Source organism: Podarcis muralis, chromosome 3 (assembly GCF_964188315.1).
Source record: "Podarcis muralis chromosome 3, rPodMur119.hap1.1, whole genome shotgun sequence".
Classification (NCBI taxonomy): Eukaryota; Metazoa; Chordata; class Lepidosauria; order Squamata; family Lacertidae; genus Podarcis; species Podarcis muralis.
In genome coordinates, this window is record NC_135657.1 from 110,948,880 (window position 1) to 110,960,916 (window position 12,037).

General features: G+C 50.3%; 2 protein-coding genes across 5 annotated transcripts in view; one reads left to right on the forward strand and one right to left on the reverse strand.

Annotated features, from left to right (window-relative positions):
• Nucleotides 1-12,037, reverse strand: part of CHGB (chromogranin B) — a 92,042-nt gene that overhangs the window by 65,974 nt on the left and 14,031 nt on the right. The window contains exons 1-2 of one of the 3 annotated variants that reach the window (XM_077926472.1): nt 5,578-5,596; nt 1,507-1,627 (exon numbers count right to left, since the gene is read on the reverse strand). The exons of 1 other annotated variant lie outside the window; for it this stretch is intronic. The gene's annotated coding sequence lies outside the window, so the exon portion shown is untranslated. Of the gene's footprint in view, nt 1-1,506; nt 1,628-5,577; nt 5,597-12,037 lie in introns of those variants that run through there. One more of the 3 variants, XM_028722194.2, reaches the window with a different exon arrangement.
• GPCPD1 (glycerophosphocholine phosphodiesterase 1) overlaps nt 3,549-12,037 on the forward strand; it is a 60,663-nt gene continuing 52,174 nt past the window's right edge. Inside the window, exon 1 of one of the 2 annotated variants that reach the window (XM_028722191.2) lies at nt 3,549-3,572. The gene's annotated coding sequence lies outside the window, so the exon portion shown is untranslated. Of the gene's footprint in view, nt 3,573-4,001; nt 4,072-12,037 lie in introns of those variants that run through there. The other variant, XM_028722186.2, reaches the window with a different exon arrangement.

Sequence of the window (12,037 nt, forward strand, 5' to 3'; positions counted from 1 at the left end):
TACAAACAAAAATGATTTTAAATAAATACAGAGAGAGAGATCTTTTCTATTGGCTCCAGATTGTGTGTGTGTCTGCTTCTACAGAATGCTGTTGAACTTGCCCTTTGCATCACACTTGCTAGTTAACTCCACAGTATCAGTTTTCTGATCAGAACATGATCGGTTTACTTGACCTAGAGAACGGAGGCAAGGTTAATGCTAATAAGAACAGTTTCTGTGTTAGAGAACAGGGACAGGGGTGAGGCAGGAAAAGCAAGTTATTGTCAAGTGAAACTTTGGGTGAACACATGGATGCATAAGGTCCCAAGTTCAGTTACCAGATTCTTCATTCAAAAGGCTTGACAGCAAGGCTGGGATAGATCTATGCCTGAGACCCTCTGAGGAGGTGCTGCCATTCAGAGCAGACAATACTAGGCTAGATGCATCAATGGTCACAGTCAGCATAAGGCAGCATGTGCTCATATGATTTCTCAGGTCTGGGAATTATATTAACAGGTGGTCAGTTTTTTGAGAACATAAACTACAGCCATTTCTCAATGAATATTTTGCCCATTTCTTGTGTTTCATTGAACTAGAACTAAATCAGCACAAAAGCATTGTTTAACTGAGCAATGTTTTTGTGCCAATTCAAAAAAAGCCTACTGTGAACAGCAGTAACCAAATCAACATGGTTTAATCGCATTAACTTGCCTTTTCTACTTCTCTAAAAGGAGAGAAGCAGAAAAGTTAAGCGACACATGAATCAGAAGAAGCAGGGGCAGAAAGTGGTCACAAAGCTGATCGGGGATTAGCTGGAAAGCAGCTGATTTCGTGGAAATCTAAGCTGGAGCTAATGTTTTTGAAGAGCTCCTCGTTTCACTCACACCGAAGTGGCGAAGATTGCGCCGACATTTCGACTGTTCTTCCGGGAAACCTGCCAAAGACAAACAAGCTAGCTGCGTGCTCTGACAACACCTGTCATGCAAACAGCCGCCTTCCAAGAAATCCAGTCATGCTCTTTGGAATGAAATAAACAGACGGAGTAAAACTTGACCACCACGGCGCCAGGCACAGCGTGACCTTTCCAAAGCATCTGTGTGCTTCAAGTCCACATATGCCCTAGTGTTTATCAAATCCAGGACAAAGAAGACCATCACCTTCAGGAATAAATCAGTGATATATTGCTTCGTGAAGCGGGTGTTTCCACAGTTCTAATCTGCTGATCAGGCCCTGCAGACTCATAGCATTCCCAAGAGCGGAGGAGCACGGTCAGCTGTTTGTGCTTCAAGCATGGACATCTTGTCCTCCGTAACAGAAATGGCTAACACATCTGATCAACCAGCATTCAACCCTACAAAAAAAACATAACTGCTCTCTGGCTACAAGCGCATATATAGTTGAATGGGGCTGGGTCCTCCTCATAGCTGTTGCTGCCCCCCCCCCCCATCTAAATTAGTGAGAGATAAGTACAACAAAGTAAGGACATGTATGAACTAATTAAAATTTGAAGGCTCTGTCTAGACTCACCCGTGCCAGGATCACTGGGGGGGGGGGGGGCGGTTGATGCTTAGTGTCACGAGGCCATGCTATTCTTGTCAGAAAGGAAAGTTCTCTTTTATGGACACCCTTCAATCATGTACAGCTGAACCTGGAAGACAGCAAACACTTACTGATTGTGTACCCTAAACATCTCAGCTGACAGTAATCAAGACACCCAAACGTTATATGTGCGCATGTATAGCCTCTTCTTGGCAGCCATTATATCATTTGTTATAGTCTGAAGACCAAGCACAGAAAAGGACTGCTAAAACAGGAAATTAATATTTCATTGTCATTAGAAGGGCATAAATATGTCCTGCATGCTTGGCTGGAGCAAGGAAATTAAAGGGGGTGCAGTTTTCCAAACCCTTGAAAGCCCTGTGACATGGCAAGCTGCACCTGTGGAGATTCCCCCTACCACAAATCTGTTATATGCACAGAATGTTGATGCCCTAATGTTGAATAGATGCCTCCCCAGTCAATTGTAAAACTAGATTGTTTTCACTCAGCCCAGGCACAATGTTGGCTGCTATAGAAAAGCTCTGCAATATGTATCATATCAATTTAATATTGTTCTAAAGGAGTGATAGTGGTTTGGCCAGAATGACTGCAAATGTCCCTTTCTAAGTCAGCGGCAAAGTTTACTGCCGAATGGAAAAGTTGATAACCAATGGGTGCATGGGGTGAGCATAACAATATTACCCTAATGGTTTCTAGGTCTGCTGAAATGACTGTAGCATACCAGCTATAGCAACTCTAGCTAGGCCTAGCTCCCATTAAAGGCAGGCTGCCTGAGCTATAGCAAAATTCAGACTGCAGGTGCAGACTCACATAACGGAATAAACCCTCCTCCATTAACAGCCTCCCCTTTAAAACAAAAACCATATACGTGGAGAAGGGTTGAAGGTTAGTATAGCAGCCTTCTCTCTGACATTCTGGTTTTCTAGGTGCAGGGAGTGTTTTTTGTACAGTACCAACGCCATCTAAATTACAATGGGGTCCATGGTGCCAGATGTAAATCGGGGCAGTATCTGTCAGCAACAGCAAGCTGTGTTAGGAAAGCAAGCAAGCAATCCCTCCGCCTGGCTTTTCACTCAAAGGGAGCCCAAGGCAAATTGATTAAGTACCACACAATAACCGGAATTCCTCGCTCTGCAAAGCACAGCCTTCCAACACGCCTTGGTACAAAACTCTTCTTTAAAGCCCTAAACGGCCTCGGTCCAGTATACCTGAAGGAGCGTCTCCACCTCCATCATTCTGCCCAGACACTGAGGTCCAGCGCCAAGGGCCTTCTGGCGGTTCCCTCGCTGCGAGAAGCCATGTTACAGGGAACCAGGCAGAGGGCCTTCTCGGTAGTGGCACCCGCCCTGTGGAACACCCTCCCACCAGATGTCAAAGAGAAAAATAACTACCAAACTTTTAGAAGACATCTGAAGGCAGCCCTGTTTAGGGAAGCTTTTAATGTTTAATAGGTTATTGTATTTTAGTGTTCTGTTGGAAGCCACCCAGAGTGGCTGGGGAACCCAGACAGATGGGCGGGGTATAAATATATTATTATTATTATTATTATTATTATTATTATTATTATTATTATTATGCTGTCAGATGTTCTCCTAGCCCGTAGAAATAAAATTATACCACTGAAGTTGCTGTTTCTAGCCAACTTTCTCACACACACAAACACGTGTGTTTCAGCCCATGTGATCACAGTCCAACCATGCTGAGAAATTCCGGAGGGATTTCAGACCAGCTCAGTTAATCTCCTGCAACAAAAACAACATGCAGCTGACTACCCCGTACTGAGGTGTCATTACGACATTTGACTAGGAGGATCTGTTGGAAACCCGACAGCTTCCCCTTTCCAACCCCTCCAAGCGCGCTCCCTCCCCCTGACACGTGTCTCCGTGGTAGATGTGCTTGTCTCTCTCACAAGAAACGTGGAGTTCCAGGTTGGCTGCAGAAGCAAAAAGGCGAGCCTCCGCCGGACCCCTTTCTCCTTGTTTTACAACGCAGGCTCAGCACCTACAGCCAGCCAGTTCCTGGAAGCAGCAGAGGCACGAGAAAACACAGGCAAAAAAAGCAATCGATGTTGGCTGCAGAGCAGCTCATTTGCCTGCAGACCGGATTTCCTGGTCTTTGCTTATGTTTTGTTTTCTCTCTCGTTGGAGTGGCAGCAGCGCATGGTGTTTATACATATTACAAATGGTGTTGTTTTTAAAATGTTTTTCTTGTCAGTCGCCTCGGGACCTATCACGGGAAACAATGCATAAAATCCGGGGGGGGGGGGCGGACACACACGTGTCCAAAATAAAAGCAAAAGACATAAATGTTTTTCCCCTCAGCCTCAGAGCTCCATGTGGTGGTGATTAAGAATGCAAAATAAAAATAAAACTTGCGCAGATGATTCCTCGGCTGGGGGGGAAACAGCCCGATATTCTAATCCCTCCTTCCTGCTTCTAAACGTGAGAATAAGGCAACACTGCCATCTTTGTTGAGGGCGCGACGAAAAGGAGGTGCAGCGAGAGACGAGGATGAAATTTGTGGTGTCAACCGGTATTATTATTATTATTATTATTATTATTACTATTACTATTATTATTATTAGAAAACTTGAAGCATAATTTTGCAGAGGAATTGTTCCGGCATGAAGTGGAATTCGAGAAGGAAATCCTTACAGATTTCATACATTTAGAAAGCGCTTGCTGGTGGGCTGTTTTTTTTTTTTTTTTGGTAGGAGTTGCAAAAAAATAGAAGCAGAAGCACCGACAACTTGCATTCCGAAGCATGGCATGTGCACGGCGAAATTTACTTTTAGCCTGTTCAGCGGGGCTTTGCACCCCGGGAAATGTGCATCGGATTGCAGAAGCACGCATTGTCTGCCAGTGCAAACAAGCTTTCCGTTCTTTATTATTATTGTGTGTATAATGTAATTTCTTAAGACTGAAATCCAATATTATTTTTGTTATTAATCAATTTAATCTATTATTATTATTATTATTATTATTATTATTATTATTATTATTATTATTTATATCCCACCCTCCCCAGCCGAACCCGGGCTCAGAGCGGCTAACAACAGTAAAATAACACAGCATTCTAAAATCAATTCACTATAAAATATAACCTACCTTTTTCCTCCAAGGAGCTCAAGATGACATACGATAGGAGGGTTATTGTTTTGTTTTATTATGTATTTTGTTTTATTATTTTGTATTTTTATGTTGTGAACCACCCAGTGATCTTCAGAGGAAGGGAGTCATACAAATATAATAAACAATAATAAACAAATAAATGCATGGTTCTCCTGCTATGCATTATTCCTCACAACAACCCTGTGAGGTGGGTAGGCTGAGAGGCCATGACTAGCCCAAGGTCACCCAGTGAGCTTCATGGCCAAGTGGGGATCTGAAACCTGGTCTCCCAGGTCCAAGTCCAGGTCCAACATTCCAACCACTACACCCCTGCGAACAAGCACCATTGAACTGGATGGGACTTACTTCTGAGTCGATGTACACAGGATTGTGTTAAACTCGCAATCCTATGTTTGCGTACGCTCAGGAAATCCTATTATGAGCTACCATGAGTGTCTTTAGACAGAAAGGCAGGATAAAAATATTTTAAATATGTAAGTACAGAAACTGAAGGAGGAAATGGTATGGAATAGAGTCACAGGAAACTGACAAGTTCCAATAATAATAGCTACAGACAAGCTTGGATAAATAGACCCGGTTGCTAGGTTTCAGCAGCATATCAGATATACAAGACCATTTCAGTAGAACTAAAGTATTTGGGGCCACCTAGGACGTTTCAAACCGGCAACAACGGAAGAAAAAGAAAAAGTTTGTTTTTATTTTATTTATTAAATCTGTATACTGCCCTCCATCCCAAGATCACAGGGTGGTTCGCAACATAAAAATACAGTATAAGAACACAAAATACATAATAAAAACAAAAACAAACCAATAACCCCACTCCCACTATACATTTAAAAGGACATAATTAATCAGCCAAAGGACATGTTAATCAGCCAAAGGCCTGGTTAAAGAGAAACATTTTCACCTGGTGCCTAAATGAGGCCTTCCTTAAGATCTGGTTGGCTACTGTGAGATCTGGATGCTGAACAAGGTGGACCGTCGGCCCAATTTGGCAGGCTTGTTTTATGTCCCTAACTGTGGTTACTGGGGATAAGGCAACTTAAAACCATCATTTACGGAGCTGTCTTATTTTCACTGGCTGTAGTTTAGCCACAGCTTGCTTGTGTTTGGACAATGCACTAAATGGATTAAAATTGGAGTGAAATTTTCTCTTCCTCATGCCATGCCAAAGGAGGCAGGTGGAGCATGCAGGCTCAGGAGGAGGCTAGTAACATTAAACCACAGCTTAGCACTACATTCAAATGCAGCCGCTGATATGGCGGAACTGGTTTGAACACACATTCTCTGGAATGTTGTGAATGTGTATCTAAGCTACCTCTACCATACTTTGGATTGTTGTTCTGTCTTCTAAAGATTCCTAGTATAGTGAATTCTGCACCAGATACAAGGCAATTTCAAGTTCACACAGTGACTGTGATCATTGCTTATTGTCAGGGGTTCAGGAGCAGAGGCAAGGGCAAGGGAGGAAACAGAGAGCGAAGGGGAGGAGGCAGAAGAAAGGATGAGCGATGACGACGACCCGAGATCTCCGAGTCTCTCCAGTGAGTCGGAGGATTCACAGAAAGGAGCACCAGTGGCCAAGGCAAGGGGGGAGTTTAGGGGGGCACCCCAGGGAGATAGAGCCAGAGGGGAATCAGAGGAGAGCAGTTGGAGATCGGGTCCAGTGTCACCGCCAGAGAGCAGGGAAGAGGAAAGGAGCCAGGGGGCAAGCGCTGGCAGCTCACAGCAGGAGGGAGGGCACGAGTCAGGGGTGGCCACACCTCCATCTGGGAGCGAAGAAACGGTTAGACGGAAGGTGGAAGGTTGGGCGCGCGCGCCAAGTTCAAATGCACAGGAAGGAGGCGCAGTAGGCAGCCCGGAAAGAGAGCCGGGTCCTAAAGCCCGGCGCAAGGAGACAGGAGAGTCCGGGGGGTCAGCGTCCGAAGAATCCCGGAAGGAAGAGACCCAGGGGGGCAGAGGGACCCAGAGAAGAACAGTCAGGCGGAAAAGGTGGAGCAGGGCTAGGATATTAAGTTGGTGTACGAGGGGCGGAGATTCAGACGGAGCTTCGCCGATCTAGCTACTAGACGTAGGGTTGCACGCAGCAGCTTGAGAATGGAAACTGTAACTCAATAAAGACTTTTACTTAATGACCGTTGGCTAGCGTGATCCTCTGTGAGCTAGGATCTTGAAGCAACCCTGACAGTAAGCTCCGTCTCCTGTATTGTGGGCATCTACAGCCTCGAGGAGAGGAGAGAAGCAGGTGCCTACTAGTGAGCTCACGAACGGCAGCCGACATGACGGCTGAACAGCAGATAGCGGAACTCAGAGAAGCAGTGTCACAGCTGAATGCCGAGGCTCTCGCATCCAGGAAGAGAGAGGAGGACGCAGCTGCCGCCTACAGGGATCTTCAGGTCAGGTTGGAAGTGCTTACGAAGCAAGGGCAACAGACACCCAAACCAGAGGGGATTGGGTTGGGGAGACGCACAGGCGGTCTGGTCTCTCACTTCGATGGGAACCTGCAACAGTATCCCAATTTTAAAGCAGACGTACTGTGTGCACTGCAACTGCTGAGTAAAGATTTTAGAGATGAGCAAGAGAAAGTGGGGTTCATCATGTCTTATTTGCATGGGGATGCCAGAGCATGGCTGCGCAATTTATGGAGGGATAACGATCCGGCGCTCCAAAATGCGAATGCCTTTATTAAAGCGATGGATGCGTGTTTTTTATCAAGCATTGACGTGGATCTTGCTCGGCAACAGATTCATGGACTGAAGCAGGGAAGGGCCAGCGTACGGCAGTACCATGCCCGCTTTTTCGCCTTGGCCAGTGCCCTAGAATGGGACAGAGATGCGACCCCTGTAAGAGACCTTTTCTGGGAGGGACTAAACAGCTCTGTAAAAGATGAGATTGCGAGGGGGGAGAGACCCCGGACCACCCAGGAGGTCGTGCAGAGGGCGCTGGCAGTGGGGGTACGGCTGGAAGGACGTCCGTGGAGCAGGGACGAAGGGCGTGGAGGGCGCGAACCAGCCAGGGGCTCCTCCTTCTTTCCCAGAGAAGCAGCACGTACGCAATCCACGCCTCCGCCAGGGGGAGGAGCTGAACCGATGGAGGTTGGAGGTGCCAGGGCTCAGTCAGCAACCAGAGCCCTAGCACCAGCAGCAGTGAAAGCGAAGCCTCCTAGAGGGAACAGGAAGTGTTACGTCTGTGAGGAGCCAGGGCATATGGCGAAAGAGTGTCCCCAGAGGCTCCACAAGCTCACTGCAGCCTCAGCAATGGCGACTGCAGCAACGCAGCAAGGAGAACCACAGCAGGGAAACGACGCTGTCTGGCTGGAGGAAGAGGCACTGGGGCCCAGCCAGACGTATTAATGATGCAGTCCCCAGAGATTTTACAGCCCGTGAACCCCCTCCCGCCCAAACCAGTGGTGAGGCTCACCGCGTCGCTCCAGCTGCCCAATGGCATCACCATGGACGTGCCAATCACCATTGACTCAGGCAGCAATGCGGACTTTATGGGGCAGGACTTCGTCAACCAGCATGCTATACAGTTGCTGCCGGCCACGCTGCCCCTGCAGGTGGTCACGGTGGATGGCAGGGAGCTGCTAGGAGGGCAAGTGGTGCAGCAGACGCCACCGATGGTGATGCGACTTGGGAATCACCAAGAAGTCATCAGCTTCAACGTCACTCAATTGTCGGACACGCCCATTGTGTTGGGCATGAGTTGGCTGGACAAACACAGCCCAACGCTGGCTTGGTACCAGAGGCAGCTGACCTTCGGCTCTTCCTTTTGTGCTGAACACTGCATCGTGCCCAGGCAGGAAGGAGAGGAAGAAGAGTCACAGCTACTGCTAGGCACGCTGCAAGCGATTCCCCACAAGTACGCAGAATTTCTGGAAGTTTTCTGCGAGAAGGAGGCAGACAGGCTACCCCCTCACAGGCCATATGACTGCAAGATTGACCTGCTGCCAGGGGCGGCGCTGCCTAAGGGGAGACTGTATTCCATGTCAGAGGACGAGCTGCAAGAACTCAAGGAGTTCATAGATCATAATTTGGAGCGCGGTTTCATCCGAGAGTCCAAGGCGGTGGGAGGCAGCCCGGTGTTCTTCGTTAAGAAGCGGGATACGCCCCAAAAGAGGCTCGTAGTGGATTACAGGACCTTGAACAGTGTGACTAAGCCGTCGGACTTCCCCATGCCCCGAATTGACGACCTCCTCGCAAAGGTGCGGAAGGGCAGAGTGTTCACCAAATTGGATCTGCGAGGTGCGTACAACCTCATTCGCATGCGGGAGGGAGACGAGTGGAAAACAGCCATGTTCACGCCACTGGGGACCTACGAATATAGAGTTATGCCTTTTGGATTGCAAAATGGCTCCCACGTTTTTCAAGCATTCATGCATCACGTGTTGGCAGGACTTCTCTACAAGACGTGCGTCTGTTTCTTAGATGACATCCTGATCTTTTCGGAGTCGCAACAGGAGCATGACAAACACGTCAAGGAAGTACTGAACAGGCTGAAGCACCATAGGCTCTACGCCAAGCTGGAGAAGTGCCAATTTGACGTGACGGAGGTGGATTTTCTGGGCTACAAGCTGTCTGACAAGGGGCTCGCCATGGACAGCGCCAAGGTTCGAGCGGTGTTGGATTGGAAGAGCCCGCGCAACCGGAAGGAGGTCCAACGGTTTGTCGGCTTTGCGAACTTCTATCGCAAGTTTATCAAGGGCTTCGCTATGCAGACGGCGGCCATCACTGACACGCTTAGCTCCAAGAAAAAGAAGTTCATTTGGACAGAGCAGGCGGAACAGTCCTTTCAGGCACTCAAGCGTCTCTTCGCGTCGGAAGAGCAGCTGCTTCATGTCAACCCCAGCAAGCCGATGAGGGTGGAGACTGACGCCTCGGACAGAGCCGTGGGGGCGGTCCTGCTGCAGAAAGACCCGCAGGGGGTGTGGCGACCGGGAGCGTTTTACTCCAGGAAGCTCAGCAAGTCCGAGCAGAACTAAACCATATGGGACAGGGAGTTGCTGGCCATTCATGCAGCGTTCAAGGCGTGGAGGCACTTTCTGATCGGCGCCAAGCACACGGTGCAGGTTTGCACGGACCACAAGAACCTAGAGCACTGGCGCACGGCACAGTTCCTGAACCAGAGGCAGATACGTTGGGCTGAGTTCTTTGCGAACTTCGACTTCCGAATAGAGTATGTCCCGGGGGACACCAACATCATGGCGGACGCTCTCTCCCGCAAGCCACAGTATCTGGAGGAAGCAACGCCAGCGGCCGCCATGCACATCTTCGCACCAACAGTGTGGGCGTGCTCCGCGGCAACCGTGGATCTGGAGGCGGTGCGACGAGCGTTGCAAGGGGACTCCTTCGCGCAAGCAAAGATCTCAGAGGTGCAAAGGGGCAAAGCAGCGGCCGACGGTTTCCAGCTAAGAGATGGATTGCTCATCCGTAAAGGGGCCATCTACGTGCCGGGAGACGAACTTCGCGCCAAGGTGCTGCAGCAGCTGCACGACGCGCCCACTGCAGGGCACTTCGGCAAGGAGAAGACGGTGGAACTAGTAGCCAGGGATTTCTGGTGGCCTGGAATGAGAAGGGAGGTCGCGGACTACGTGGCGAGGTGTGACACCTGCCAGAGGGCGAAGCCAGTGCTTAGACCGCCGGCCGGACTGTTGGAACCGCTGCAAACTCCGGCCGAACCTTGGGAGAGGGTGGCCCTGGACTTTGTCACGGATCTGCCCAGCTCGAGGGGCAAGACGGCAGTGCTGGTGGTGGTGGACTTGTTCTCCAAGATGGCACATTTCATTCCGTGTGCGAAGGTGGCCACGGCGGAACAAACCGCCAAACTGTTCATAGACCACGTGTTCAAGGTTCACGGTCTGCCACGGTCTATTCTGTCCGACCGGGGGCGGCAGTTCATATCAAATTTCTGGCAGCGGCTGATGGGCTTCCTGAACGTCAAGATCAACCTGGCGTCGGCGAGACACCCGCAAACCAACGGGCAAGCAGAACGGGTCAATGCCATCATGCAGCAGTACTTGAGGTGCTATGCAAATCAACAGCCTGCGACGTGGGTGGATTACCTGCCGCTCGCCGAGTTCGCTTACAACAACACGAAGCACGTGTCCACGGGGGTCACACCGTTCTTCGCCAACAACGGGAGGCACCCCAGAACCTTCCCGGGACTGGAAAGGCTGGGGGAAGGGGAGCCGCAGACGGCAGATGCGTTCGCGTCGGAACTGCAGGAAGTCCACGATCAGCTGAGGCGCCACCTGGAGCTGGCCAAGCACGCATACAAGGTACAAGCGGACAAACGCAGAAGGGTTGGCGAAGAGCTACACGTGGGGGACTGGGTCTGGTTAGCAGCCCACGCAGTGCCGGCCAGGTCGTTGGCCAAGAAGAAACTAGGGCATAAGCAACTGGGGCCCTATCAAGTCGAAGAGCAGGTCAACCCGGTGGCCTTCAGGCTGGCGCTTCCGGAGGGTTCCAGAATGCATCCGGTATTCCACAGATCGGTGCTCACGCCCTACAAGGCACCGCACAGGTTTCAGGAACCCGGAACGGCGCAGAGTCCGGCCAGAGACAGAACAGGGCACGCAAGAGTGGCACAGAAGGAGCGCATCAACGAAGTCACAGAGATTTTGGATTCCAGATGGGGGGAAGAAGGGGTAGAATACTTTCTCGCCAGGGAGGGCACCCCGGCCAGTGCGAACAGTTGGGTGCCGGACTACGCCTTGGACGAACCTCTGCTCAAAGACGAGTTTCATGCCCTCTTCCCACATAGACCGATGCCAGCAGACTTTTTCGACGACTGGCTTTTCACACCCACGCTTTCGGGCAGCACGTTCCGGGGGTTCGACTCTGACGAGGACCCGATACGAGACGTCCGTTCCCCGGAGGGGTCGCCCTCGGGATCTGCCTCAGAACCCTCGTATTGGTGGGACGACAAACCAGAGGAACAGTGGCGCAGGAAGTGGCAAGAAGGTCCAGGCCGAGCAACGCCGCCTGGAGGAAGCGAGGGAGAGACGGACATGGACATTTTCGGGGACGATCCAGGTTTCGAGCACGGCGGCACAGAGATGGAAGCAGAGGTGACCGTCGTCGACGAGAGAAGGGAGGAAGAACCGGAAGACTTCGGAGGGAGGCCCGCTACGGGAACCGAACGGTACCCGACATTCGTCTCCTTGACGCAGCAGCACCCAGCTCCAGCACCGGAAGGAGGGGAAGGGGGAGTGGGGGGCTTCGAGGGGGGGATGGATGTCAGGGGTTCAGGAGCAGAGGCAAGGGCAAGGGAGGAAACAGAGAGCGAAGGGGAGGAGGCAGAAGAAAGGATGAGCGATGACGACGACCCGAGATCTCCGAGTCTCTCCAGTGAGTCGGAGGATTCAC